This window comes from Olea europaea, chromosome 2, assembly GCF_002742605.1.
Source record: "Olea europaea var. sylvestris chromosome 2, O_europaea_v1, whole genome shotgun sequence".
In the NCBI taxonomy this organism is placed as follows: Eukaryota; Viridiplantae; Streptophyta; class Magnoliopsida; order Lamiales; family Oleaceae; genus Olea; species Olea europaea.
In genome coordinates this window covers 20,101,387-20,114,529 of record NC_036238.1, presented here as the reverse complement: position 1 = coordinate 20,114,529, position 13,143 = coordinate 20,101,387, and positions in this window count along the sequence as shown.

Below are 13,143 nucleotides of genomic sequence, written 5' to 3'. Positions count from 1 at the left end.
CTCAATCTTTCTGCCGACTTTAAAGCGACGTTGAAAGTCATTCACTCCGAGGTCCTTACTATGCTGGCCAAGAATGCTGAACTAAAGGTCAAGCGTACTCAATATCTTCGAGCCGTAGCCGAGAAAGAGTCTCTATGCTTGGAGATCAACAAGGCTAAGGACGAGTTGCAAGAGATCTCTTCCATACTACCTTGATTTGGTATTGTAACACCTCCTTGATTTGAAGTAGAGGGGCCAGCCAGTGGTTCTACCCCTTGACTTGGATTTGGGACCGAAGGATTATGTCCTACGATCGTCCTAGTTTGAAAGTGACTTGTAAGAGGTATAGCCGGCTGACATATTTGGCCTACTAACTTATTCATTGTTTCATTCAACGTCTTTAGTTGTTTGGCCATATTGTCATAGTGTGCATTACCACTTTGTGTAAATCTTTCCATATTATGAATACTTCGAAGATTTACCTGCTCAACGACGTCTTGCGTGAGTTCTCCAAGCAATGCACGCATGGTTCGAGGACTCAGCTCCGTCATTGGTTCCTAACGACTGTTACTGCTCTGATTTTGTCCATCTGTCCGTGGAATTTTCTAATCATCAATTCTTCAAGCATTTAACTGCTTTGCATTAAGAATTTTGTCCATTCCCTTTTGATATTCCCACTACTGTTCCCGAGACTTAGGGCCATTTATTTCCGTCTATTAGGCAGAAATGTGGCTGTTCATATTCTGTCTCTTCATCTTCGCCCCCTTATAAATGTTTAGCATTTTTCATCTTCTATCTTCACCTCCTCATTTTCTTATTCGAAACCGATTTGCTGCCATTTCAAACCTCTTGAGACAAAGTCCCAAAAAGGGGTGTTCTTTTTATTGGCGATGAACTTTACAATTAGAAACGGAAAACAACGTGCCTCCAAGGGGCGCAAGCACACGAGTTACAGAAAAGGAAATGTTTAAGTCTAAAAGCTAAAAGAATGAAAATTACATATTCTCTGTTCGAGAGTTTTGGATTCGGTCCTTGCTTCTAAGTTCTTTCTCCCTTTTATACTTCATAGGCGATCCCTTTGTGATTAACTGCTCTAAAAAACTGCTTGATCGCCCAATAACTACCCACTTTCTTTGTAATGGCCACTTTGTCATGCAACTGTCTTTTAACTGCTGCCATTATCTTGCATCGTTCAACCGCTTTCGATTGAACCCCTTGAGTCGTGGAACGTGATGAAATTACTTTAGCAACTGCCTCAATAACTGCATCATAATGCGTTATGTTTGTTGATACCTTGGGCGACTTGAAGATTTGGGAGAGACTTTGGACGACCGTATGCCACTCTATTCGTTCAGACTGTGAGCGACTTGCAAACTTGGGCGATGGCGTTACCGCACTATTGGGCCCCTTATTTGGGCATTCACCTTAATTCGTTCAATTGGATTTCGTTCTTTGGGCTATCTGATTTGGGGACCCTCCAATTGGACTTTATTCTCTGGGCTGTTCGATTTGGGCTGAATTTTTATGTGTCAACAATAATATAACTTCAACCCACATGTAGAAGGCAAATTACAATATGTAATTTGAAGTGAAAGCACGATGATTCATATGGACGAAGCTAGCCGTACGAGTCGTGTTTCACAGGGCATGTACAAGACACTCACACTTGCAAGGGGTGGGTGACTTTTTTTTAAATAATTACCCACCCCCGGCCTACCCACATAACTCAACATGTGTCTGGCCTGAAAACAGGACCTGTACAACCAGATTTATCTTGATTCATATTGATGTCAAAAGGACTAGATTGGAGAAATAAAAAAAATTACAATTGAATAATAATGATTGAACAAGCTCAAAGACAGGCCAAAATGGACCGATTGACTTGGCAACGCCTATTTGGATGTATTTTTTTCTTCTTCAAAATATTCAATCATGTATCGACATGTATCCCTTTTTTAATCTATCATTGAGCATATTTATGTAGCATAATTGAAATTACAAAGAGCAAGTTAATGTTTAAATTACTCAATGTTGGAATTTTTTACCACAAATCTTTTATTAGTACATGGTACAGCTCTACATAAAAAATTTGATGTTAGGCTATGTTTGATTGCTCCACTTTTTCCAAGGAAAATGGATTTCATGTTCCAACTTTTGATTGTTTGATTGTCCAAAATTTTCTCTAGAATTGAAATTCCTACTTTCTTGCCACGTCAGCATTTTCTATGCAATCAATGAATTGGAATTTTCACCAAAATGGTGAGAATTGGAATTCTCAATTACTGTAGCGATTTTTTTTTCAATTTTTATTATTATTATTATTTTTTTTTTGCAATAGAAACAAATTTTAAGAATTATTGTAAAAAAATATTCCCTTTAGTTGACAATATCCATGTAAAACAAAGTCAAACGAACGCCAAAAAATAAAGGATTTTCTTGAATTTTATTTTTTTTATAATGGAAACAAATTTCATCTCTAGTACCAGTAAATTATATCCTTTTAATTGACAATTTTTATATAAAATAAAGTCAAACGAACACAAAAAAATACTTCATTTCAACATTTTTGACGTGAAAAATTATAAAAATTAAACACAATAATTTACAATTTTCAGGAAAATAATTTATAGGCAATTCAATTTCCTAAAATTCATTTTCTTTCCACCCAAATTTCATATTTGCAATCAAACGGACCCTTATAAAAAAAGTCATATGTACAGATTTTTTATTTATAGAACTTTTATTGGTGTTACCATTGAAACTATTCCCCTCTCCCCCAAACTTTCAATGAATTTTTATCGAGTGTTACCTGTAAGAAAATTCCGTGAATCATTTTCTATAAGTGTAGCATTTTCCTAATATTATACGCTGATAGCTTAATAGACAATGTCACTATAAGCATTGGCAGACCTGCAATGGGTCCTAGTGGGTCAAGTAATCCACCAGTTCATTTTTTTTTTTAAGAAATCAAAAATCGATATTGTGACATCTTTGGAAGGGTCATTGATTTTTAGATTAGTATTTAGGATTTTGAAACGAAACCCAAATGAAAGACATTCAGATTCTCAATCTTTTTGGACAAAAATCAATTCCTACTTTTCTACTTTGGCACACCATAAAATGTGTATAAATTAGCCCGTATTTGACCACAATTAAATTTTTATGTTTTTGTCTCAATTTTTGGGTTATTATGGGGGTGCGTAGTCGGAATATTGCATTCTTAATATCATCTTGAAGTGTTCACCATTTAGTTTTTCATTTTGTTAACAATGCACGAAATGGTCAATCATAACAAATGTTAGACACATTAAAGTGGCTCGTTTCAAATTAGTATTTCGAGAATTTCGATAACATATTAACTTTAAAAATTCTTTGATGATCGTACACCAATTGAATCCATAAATCGCTTACATCATTTCGAACTCATTTCGAAAATACATCATATACGTATCAAATGGTCTAAATGAACATAAAAAAAAATTAAATATGCATCAAACGAGGGACTTAAAAAGATGCGTCTAACTCTTTAAATGGGCTACTTCGATGAACTGTAATATTTACTACAATTTTTAATTGGACCAAAAAACAAGTAGCCTCTATATCACCGTATACTATGTTTGTTTCATTTAAAGTCTCACACATGCTTACCTATGATCTCATTGGAATTCCAACATGCAATAAGAAAGACACAAACACAATACTATGAAGCATAAGTGAGAGAGAGAGAGAGAGACGGGAGGACTAAAGTTCGAGGAAGAAATGTAGCGGATGCAAATGTGATAGTTTCGATCTTCACATCTCTTTTTGCATGTTTGATCGTGCCCTTTTAATTCAAAATATCTGCGTTTGCCACTGCTTATAAGTGTGAATTACCGTTTAGGATTTTACTATGACATAACCTATTTTAGGAACCAGTAGCTAAAATAACAATCATGTTTGGTGTGCATCAAGTTTTACATTTTGCCACATGGCAATATACCCATATTTGATGAAAATTAAAATCAACAATTAATTTAATCATATATTTTCACGGGATTCACAATTTTTCAATTACACATTTTATCAACTTCTATTAAAATTCATTAAAAACAAAATTTAATCTCCACCAAACAAGACAAGGCAACAAGAACAATTGGTTTCTTCTCTCTAACGGGTTTCTCATATTGCAAATGTTTTACATTGAGATCCGACCTTTCTGATTGCCGTCATTATGAAATTTATATGATAAAGGTTGGGGTATATTTCTTGTTGAATGGACAGAATTCTAAAGGAATTTTTATGTTTTTGGAATTTGGGGTATTATGAGATTAAAAATTAAGAAAACCTTGTTCTTCAACGACATGGCTTGGTCCGAACTAGACCAATCTGCATGCATTGAAGCAGGCGGATGGCTAGTCCCGTTCTAACTTTTGAAATTGGGTCCGAGCTAAGTTCAATCGTTGAGTAATACGGGCCGGTTCAGGCTAGTTGATGCCTGACCGGCCCTATTATTCGACATGCTAGCTTGAACTCTCACTTTGATACCTCTAAAGAGATTATTAGTCACCATTTACAACTGATAATTAAGAGCTACATACGCTTGGCACCTTAAGAGATTATTAGTCACCAATTTCACCTAATAATTAAGTGCTACTTATTCTTGGGATCTTGCTATATCCATAACACATTTTTCTCGTTTTAATATGGGTAACTTAAAGAAATTTCCTTAATTTGGGGTGCTTTCGAAAAATCATTTTAAACAAGTGTTAAAGCACAAATACTATAGTTTTACTCCATTATAACCGGAAGAAACTGTGTTAAAAGCACATTGCAAAAATTAGACGATTTCTGATAGAAATTCGAAACCTACACACTCCACATCAAGCAAAATTGAAATCATACGAGAAAATTTTGCACAAATCAAACCCAAAGAAGGTTGAGAACTGCTTCAACTATCTTTTATTCAAAGTTTTTTCATCGAATATGAAAATAATCAACCTAAATATACAAGTTTCTGACTTTTGATTCAATTAGTTCATATTTTTTTTATTATTGAGTAACAAATTATATATGAGGGAAATAGATCTCATGTTGCTTTTTGAATTGTTACTTGCAAAAATGTCACAAATTAAACACTTTTAACCTTCTAGAAAATTTAAATCACGTGTGTATCTTTAATTAATATTGATGTGGAAAGCAAGATTTCAAGAAATGAAAGCATGATGTTTAGCAGAATTACAAAGGCCAAATAATACTCATTCTGCAGTCATAAAATCTTTTCTGACAAGAATCACTGGGTTCTTAAAAGATTGGTATGATGCTCTTGGAGAATATCGCCAGATCCAATATTCTAATTCCCCAACAATAGATGTTTTCATAGAATCATTAGCTTGAGAACTGTGGAAAGACGAATCATTTGAAGGATATTGCAAGAGAAGAATTCTTCAAATTGAAATGTTGTTCTTACAATCCTAAAGATCTAGATAAACATTTCCACAATGCTGCCAGGCGATACTACCTCATTGGTGGAATGGATGATACAAATATAAAGCAGGCTTACTTAGAGTCCATCCCACAGCCTCTTGGTCAAGAGACACTCAGAATGATTGAAATAGAAGGACAATCATTGGGAATCACTTCATTTGGAGAGCTTCACAACTGGGTCAAAAGAACCTTGAAAAAACTCTGCAATCAAAGAGAGTTTTTAAAGGATATCAGTAAAACAGGACAGAAGCTTGAAAAGGCGTGTGATCAGCCAGATTTGAAGATTAAGTGCCGACATGATAACAAGAGTTGTGATTGTCCAGGGAAGAAGAAATTCCACATGAGGAGATTCAAATTTCGAAACAAAAGATTTTCCATATCTTTTTCTCGAATAAGAAGATATTTTAAAAGGAAATCCACAAAGAAAAAGGGAGACAAGTGTTTTATCTGTGGAAAGAAGGATCATTTTGCAAAAAAATGTACCAACAAAAAGGAGAAAATTTTACACCAAATCTATGCAGCAACAAAAGTGGAAGAAGAAGCGGACCTTGAATCGGTATTCTCTGAAGAAGATGAGCAGTCCCCTGAAACTATTTTCGTACTGGAATTTGACTCCGATGATGAGAGCACTAATGGCTATGACAGTATAGAGGAATGCTATGGAATGCAAGTAATCAATCTTAGTCTTCCAGTTCCGATGATTGAAGTCAAAATATTTCCAAGAAAATATGAAAGACCAATCACAGTTGCAGGTCTGTTCGACTCTGGAGCAGCTTGTTCGATCTTAAATCCAACCATTCTCCCCAAAGACATGTAGAAAACACATTAGCAAACATTTCAGGCAGCCAATAATGAGTATTTTTCAATAGAGTTGATAAGTAAGCCAGTGACACTTCAGTTCTTTCCTGAATGTAATGTCTCACACAAGTTACTTGGATCATCTTTACCAGGGAAGGATATTGTAATTGGTTTTGACATCATTCGACAATTGTGGGCAAAACGTGTTATTCCTCTTCCAAAAGGCCTTAGATGCAAGTCCTACTTTTTGCCATACATACAGCCAACCACATATTTTTCCATAACCAGCCTTGATGATATAACAAGCCTATTAATCCGAGAATGTTGTGCAGATTCTCACATAGATTTTCTCACCAAATGCACTCACCCTCTATGGAAAAATCCAAATTTTTTCATATCCCTACCTTTCAAAAGAAATGAAGACATTAACCCTACTAAAGCCATCCATATTGGAATGAGCCCTGAACACCTCCAGTTAGCAACCAAAGAGTTAAGCCAATTGCAAGATGAAGGTCTCACTGAACCCACAACTTCTCAATGGGCATGCCAAGCATTTTATGTCAACAAAAGAAGTGAAAAAGTTCGTGGAAAAATGAGACTTGTGATTGATTATAAACCATTGAATCACTTCCTTGCTGATAACAAGTTCCCTCTTTCAAACAAAATAACTTTATTTGCCAGTATGTCCAAGGCGCAGATATTTTCAAAGTTTGATCTAAAAGCGGGATTTTGGCAATTGGGAATTAAGAAAGGTGAAAGGCATAAGACAGGTTTCTGTATCCCAAACTACCACTATTAGTGGACGGTTATGCCATTCGGTCTTAAGACGACCCCCTCATTGTTCCAAAAGGCTATCACAAGAATTTATCATCCAATATTAGAGTCAGCATTAATCTATATTGATGATATTTTCTTGTTCTCAAAAGATGCCGATTCTCATTCTCAACTGTTGTCTCAATTCGCTGATCTGACAAAACAATTTGGAGTAATGCTTTCTCAGAAAAAGATGGTTATTGGAGTCTCTGAAATTGATTTCTTGGGCATGCATATTAAAGATGGTCAATATTCTTTACAACCACATGTTGGTCAGGAATTGTTAAAGTTTGCAGACACAGATCTCTCTAAACGAGAAGTCCAACAGTTCCTTGGGATTGTAAATTACATGGCCGATTTTGTTGATCATTTAACTCCTATTATCAGACCATTGCAGAACATACTGAAAAAAGATGCACCACCGTGGTCTTCAAAACAAACAGAAGCAGTCTGAAAAATCAAACAAAAGGTGCAAGAACTTCCAGCTCTATCTATCCCTACTAACGCGAAAAGGATCTTACAAACTGATGCAAGTGATCTATATTGGGCAGCAGTTCTATTGGAGGAGAAAAATGGAAAAAGAAACATTTGTGGATACAAAAGTGGAGCATTCTCAGAAGCAGAAAAACATTATCATTCCACTTTCAAAGAAATCTTGGCGGTAAAACGTGGTATTGAGAAATTTCAGTTTCATCTCATTGGACACAAATTTCTTATTGAAATGGACATGTCAGCATTCCCTAAAATGCTTTCATTCAAACAAAAACACATTCCAAATTCTCAACTACTCAGATGGGCAGAATGGTTTTCAAACTTTGACTTTGATGTCAAACATATAAAGGGAAAAACCAACCTCCTTCCAGACCTACTCACCAGACCAAAAGCTTTTCACTCCCAACATATCCCTGTAATCTGTATGATAAACCTTCCTTTTCATTTGCTTTCTCAAAATGAACAAATTCCCACAGAACTTAGATTGGATCTGGCGATATTCTCCAAGAGCATCATACCAATCTTTTAAGAACCCAGTGATTCTTGCCAGAAAAGATTTTATGACTGCAGAATGAGTCATATTTGGCCTTTGTAATTCTGCTAAACACCATGCTTTCATTTCTTGAAATCATTCTTTCCACAAAGCTGGAGGAATATCATCAAAAGTGAATTTGGTTGCTGAAGTACTATTTTGTGAATAATAATTATTCACAACATGAGGATCAGCAATTTCTTCATCAATTATTTCTGGCTCATCAACAACAGGAATTCCTTGTTGAGTTTGACTTGATTGTGTTCTGTCAGCCATATAAAAAGGAGGATGATCTTCTAGAAATTCATCTGAGGACTCTTCAAGTTCAGAACTAGTTTCATTTGGGATGGTTAAAATAGGAGTTATGGAGGAACGGTTTTGAGTTTTTTGTAGGAAAGTGGTTATGGGGTTTTTTATCATCATTTGTGGTCTTTTTTCTAGGTTTGGTGGAGGTAAAATTTGTAGATTTTGTGAGGCTAATGGTTTGGTTTTCTTTATATCGGGATAAGAAAGAGGTGTCAATTTCTTTTCCCATTCTTCAGGAGTGAAGAGAGAAGATGTGGATTCATAAGCTCCTGTTGAATACATGGGTCCTGAAGTTTGTGATATATGGGTATATGAGATAGGGTGATATGGAGTAGAAGTTGGGATCATGGAATTGTTTTCAAGAGAAATGAGTTGTTTTTTGAGATTTCTTATTTCTCTTTCTTGATCTGTTATGGGTAAATGGTTTTATAAAAGGATCATGATTTCAGTATGGAGGGTTTCAATCTTTTGTTTACAGGTTTGAAGAGGGGTTAATAGTGTTTGTGCTTGTTGTTGTAGAGTCCTTTCAATTCTTTGCTGACTTTGATCAATTTTTCTCAACAGGAAATTTTGTTGGACTGCATTTTCTGACTGCCAGTTTAAAACTGCTTCTGCTGCTGAAAGCTGGTCAACTGAACCATCCGATTTTCTAGATGTGGGATTTCTGATCTTCCAGGCATGAGTTGACTGCTCTTTGTCAAAAGAGGACAATGGAGGAAACTCTTCTTGTTGAGGAGGGTGGAACATAGCTATAGGCATAGCTATCTGAGGAGATGGAGGTGGACTATTATCCCAGTCCCATTTTTTATGTAGTTGGTCACAATCCCATGGATCATCATTAGCATCATCCCAACCAGTAGGAATAATAGATTCATTACTTGTAGGAGGTGGAGTGTACTTGATGTAATGGTCAAATTTTCCAGAGGGTTCTCCTAACAAATCAACTCCTGCAAATTTGTTTTCATATGCTTCACGCAACTTTTGTTGGCTATTCTTCTTTTTCTTCTTCTTCCTGGAAGGAGGATCGTTAAATAGATCCTCTTCATCTTCTATGCATTTTGCACAAAAACATACATCCCAATAAATATGTCCTGAGTTATCAGATTTGCAATAAATTGGCCTGCCATTTGCATCAAATCCATAAATGGGAATTTCTCCATTGCAAAAAGCAAACTGTGTTGGAAAACAGGGAGGCTTTTTATTTGCAGGTTCTTTTTGAAACATGATCTCAATTTCGCCATTTGACTTTCTCCTGAAATGATGAGTTGCTGATTGTATAGGCAGAGAGTCTTTTGACGCCTTGTGATGTTGCTCATAACTAGTAACCTAGGTTTGAGGGACCAATTTAATGAGCTCGGATCTAGGAATCTGTCTAGGGACATATGTATAGTTTGGCTGATCTGTTCCTATCTGAATTAATAAAGCATCATCCGTCCCATTAGGAGTGGCAAAATCAAGAGAGTGATTTTGAATTCTGTAAGCCACCTGGTAATGAAGTGTTGCTCCATATGTGACTGCTGTTGGAACTGCTCCAACAATATGGACCTGAATTTTTAAAGCTGATAACAATAATTGATCCGCAATTGGCATATTAAAATTTGGAAACATAGTAACAAGTACCGTTCTCGCATTGAGTGTAGTTTCCACAGTGCCAATACATGCATGTTGATAATCAGCAAATCGTGTATCTAGAAGAGCAATTCTAGAAACAGCCGGGAGACCTTTTCTTCCATGGAGGGTAAGTGCAATTCTTACAGCTCCAAAATGAAGATGGGTAAAACCTTCAAATAAACATTCCATCAAATCCACGAGACCCACACTCCTCCACCCCCACTTTGTTAAGCAAAATCCAAATAAATAAATAAATTTCAAATGTTGTAATGAAATTAAGTGTATGTTTGGTATTGATTTTTATCCAAAAAAATTAATTATTTGACCGTTTCTTCATTATTCAACTGTCATTTTTTCTTCTTTTACCGGTAGGATCCACCTTTCTCTCTAATAGTCAAAAATCAATTCTCTAAATAACGACCGAACAAGTCCTAAAATCGGTTATCGTCTCTCTCTTAACAATCTCACGTTCTGAACCTAAAGGCGCTATTGGTGTCCCTCAATCCCACCGATAGCCACAGAAATCTGATATTTTTGGCAAAGATTCATGCCAATTGAAAGCCAATTTGGTATTTTCGTCCCTCATAAAACAACTATTTGTAAAGTTCAGTTCTCAATTGAGGCAGCCACCTCATTCTCTCACTCAATCCTACCTTACTCCTCTTCGACAATTTGGCGGCTACCGATGTTCCTGCAAGAGTATCGAATCTCGATAAACTGCGTTTATTTATAGTTTTTTCGATAATGTTCTTGGGATTCTGCAAATAGGTTATTTTGCTTAGTCAAAATTCGTTATCTCGTTTAGGCTCAGTTATGATTGTGCATGTTCTGTGCAATTCTATAGATAGGTTCTTGTTTACAGTTATGAGCTTACATGCATTATCTCGTTTTTGCAAATAAGAACTACCCACTTGTAGGTGCCTTCATATCAAGGTTGAAGAAAGGCAGTACAAAGTGTCAAAACATTGATATTCACTCCTCGACTAAAAGAAATTCCAAGTCATAGAGACGATCTCTTTCTCTGCCAATTTGAATCTAGTAATTTATTTGCATCCATTGGCTCGTTTCGCGAATACTAACACAAAGAGCAGTTTTCTTGTGAATTAATATGTACCAATTCAAGTCTTTATCTTCACGTATTTCGAACGAAAATACATTATATATTCGGGACTTTCAACTTCAATTTGATTTTGGTACATAGATCGAGAATATGAAGCTTCTCCATATATCGTAACACAAGTCCTGCTAGGGTGCATTACTTAAAACTAAGATTGAAATGGTATTGTTTTCTCGCTCACTTTCATTCGTCATCTGCATGCACAAAATGTCCCTTATGCTACACGATGAATCTTAGAATATTACTCACACTTGAAAATTTCAAATAATAATGATAAGCATTCAGTACAAATAATATATTGCACTTCATAAGAATGCAAGTGGTACGGGTTCCTATAAATAAATTTTACCAAAAAATAACGAACCGTTAAAAAAGACAGATTAAATGTCTTTCCTGATATTTATAGAGTGTCGAGTTCGACATCTGAAATGTCGGTCTCTACAATTATATTCAACAATTAAACTGTCATTATTTACGATTATCATCTAAGGAGTAGCATTTAAAGGGTGTAATTGAAGTATATTATTCATAACTTTAAGTATGTTCATTAATGATCAACTACCTTCGTGACAAAATCTTCACAAATAACTTCTTCAATGCTTAAATAGGGAGTATTTCGGGACAACTTTAAGAATGGCTGGTAAATTCTTACTATTTTTCACAATAGCCTTTATTATAAAAAGTACTATATTGCCCTTAATGAAATTATTTGCAAGATCTATCTTATATCTTTAGGAAATTGTCAATCAGGTCCTATATCTATATTTTTTAATCTTTTGAACACCTTTAAATATTCTTTATATTTTAATAGTTCTTTAAAGATTATAGGTTGGCATTTCTTGGTTATATATCCTTTAAATAATCCTTCTGAGATTTCTTCTTGTATATCCGTATGTTTAGTTATAATATCTTCTACTTTTCTTATTTCTTTATGAGTTTTCACAGAATCAAATCCTATATTATTCTTACAACTATAATCTATATCTCTATATATTTCTTCAATTTTTTCTTTACCAATAGGGAATATAACATCAGATTTTACATCTAATTTGAGAAGGAAAGAAACATCTTCTTCATCTAAAAATAAAATAAGATTCTTATCATCATTAACAGTGGAAGTGGATGCTTGTGAATTACTCATCAAGAATAATTAAAACATAAGCATGTAAAGATAAATAAATAACTTACAGTAATCAAGTGGAAATAAACAGGTTTTCCCTCCAGTATGCTCTTATAGATACTTTGCATGTACTTAATCAATCTTCTGAATCAAGTAAAGATTTAAAATGTTTTTGAAATCATTTGGGTCCACAACTGCTTCCGCAAAAAAAATTTCAATTAAGGTTGCATTTCTCATTCTAGAGAACTAGCCGTGTTTCCACAGACGCTATCTCACAGTATCCAGAGTCTCTGTTTTCACCTCTATCCAAACTCTTTTCAGAATCAAGTTCCTACTTGGAACGAAATTTTAAAAGATAACTCACACACAAGGTGCTACAATTTTTTGTTAGAAAACTGCCCTTTTCCCCTAAACCATTTGTTAAAGACGGGTACTTTGGCATGGCTAACATCCATTCAAAATCAATGTTTTGAAAATCTTTTAAAATCTCTATCTGTACTGCCGAGGAATCATGAGAAATTTAACGAAATCCTTTTATGAAAGCTTTGTTGAACATAACAAACTTTACTTTGATATTCATAAACTGAAATTGTACATGCTTACAAACTATATTTACATACCTTTGGTACTCACCTTATGAAGTTTAGAACTCCATAAGTGATTACCTTATTACACGCTTTCCTATCTTCAAGCTATCTAATATTTTTCTGAATACAAGTGGTGTATACAGATTACAAAGAATTTTTCTCTAATGTGTTATCAGAGAATAGAGATAGATTTTTTCGAGATATCTTCCTTCTTCCTTTATCCTCCTTTTATAGGAGAGTTAGGAATCTTATCTTGGAAATGTGTCTTCCCCTTTCTTTGTTGGGTAGCAGAGCATCTTATCTCCACCGAATTCTTCATTGTCTT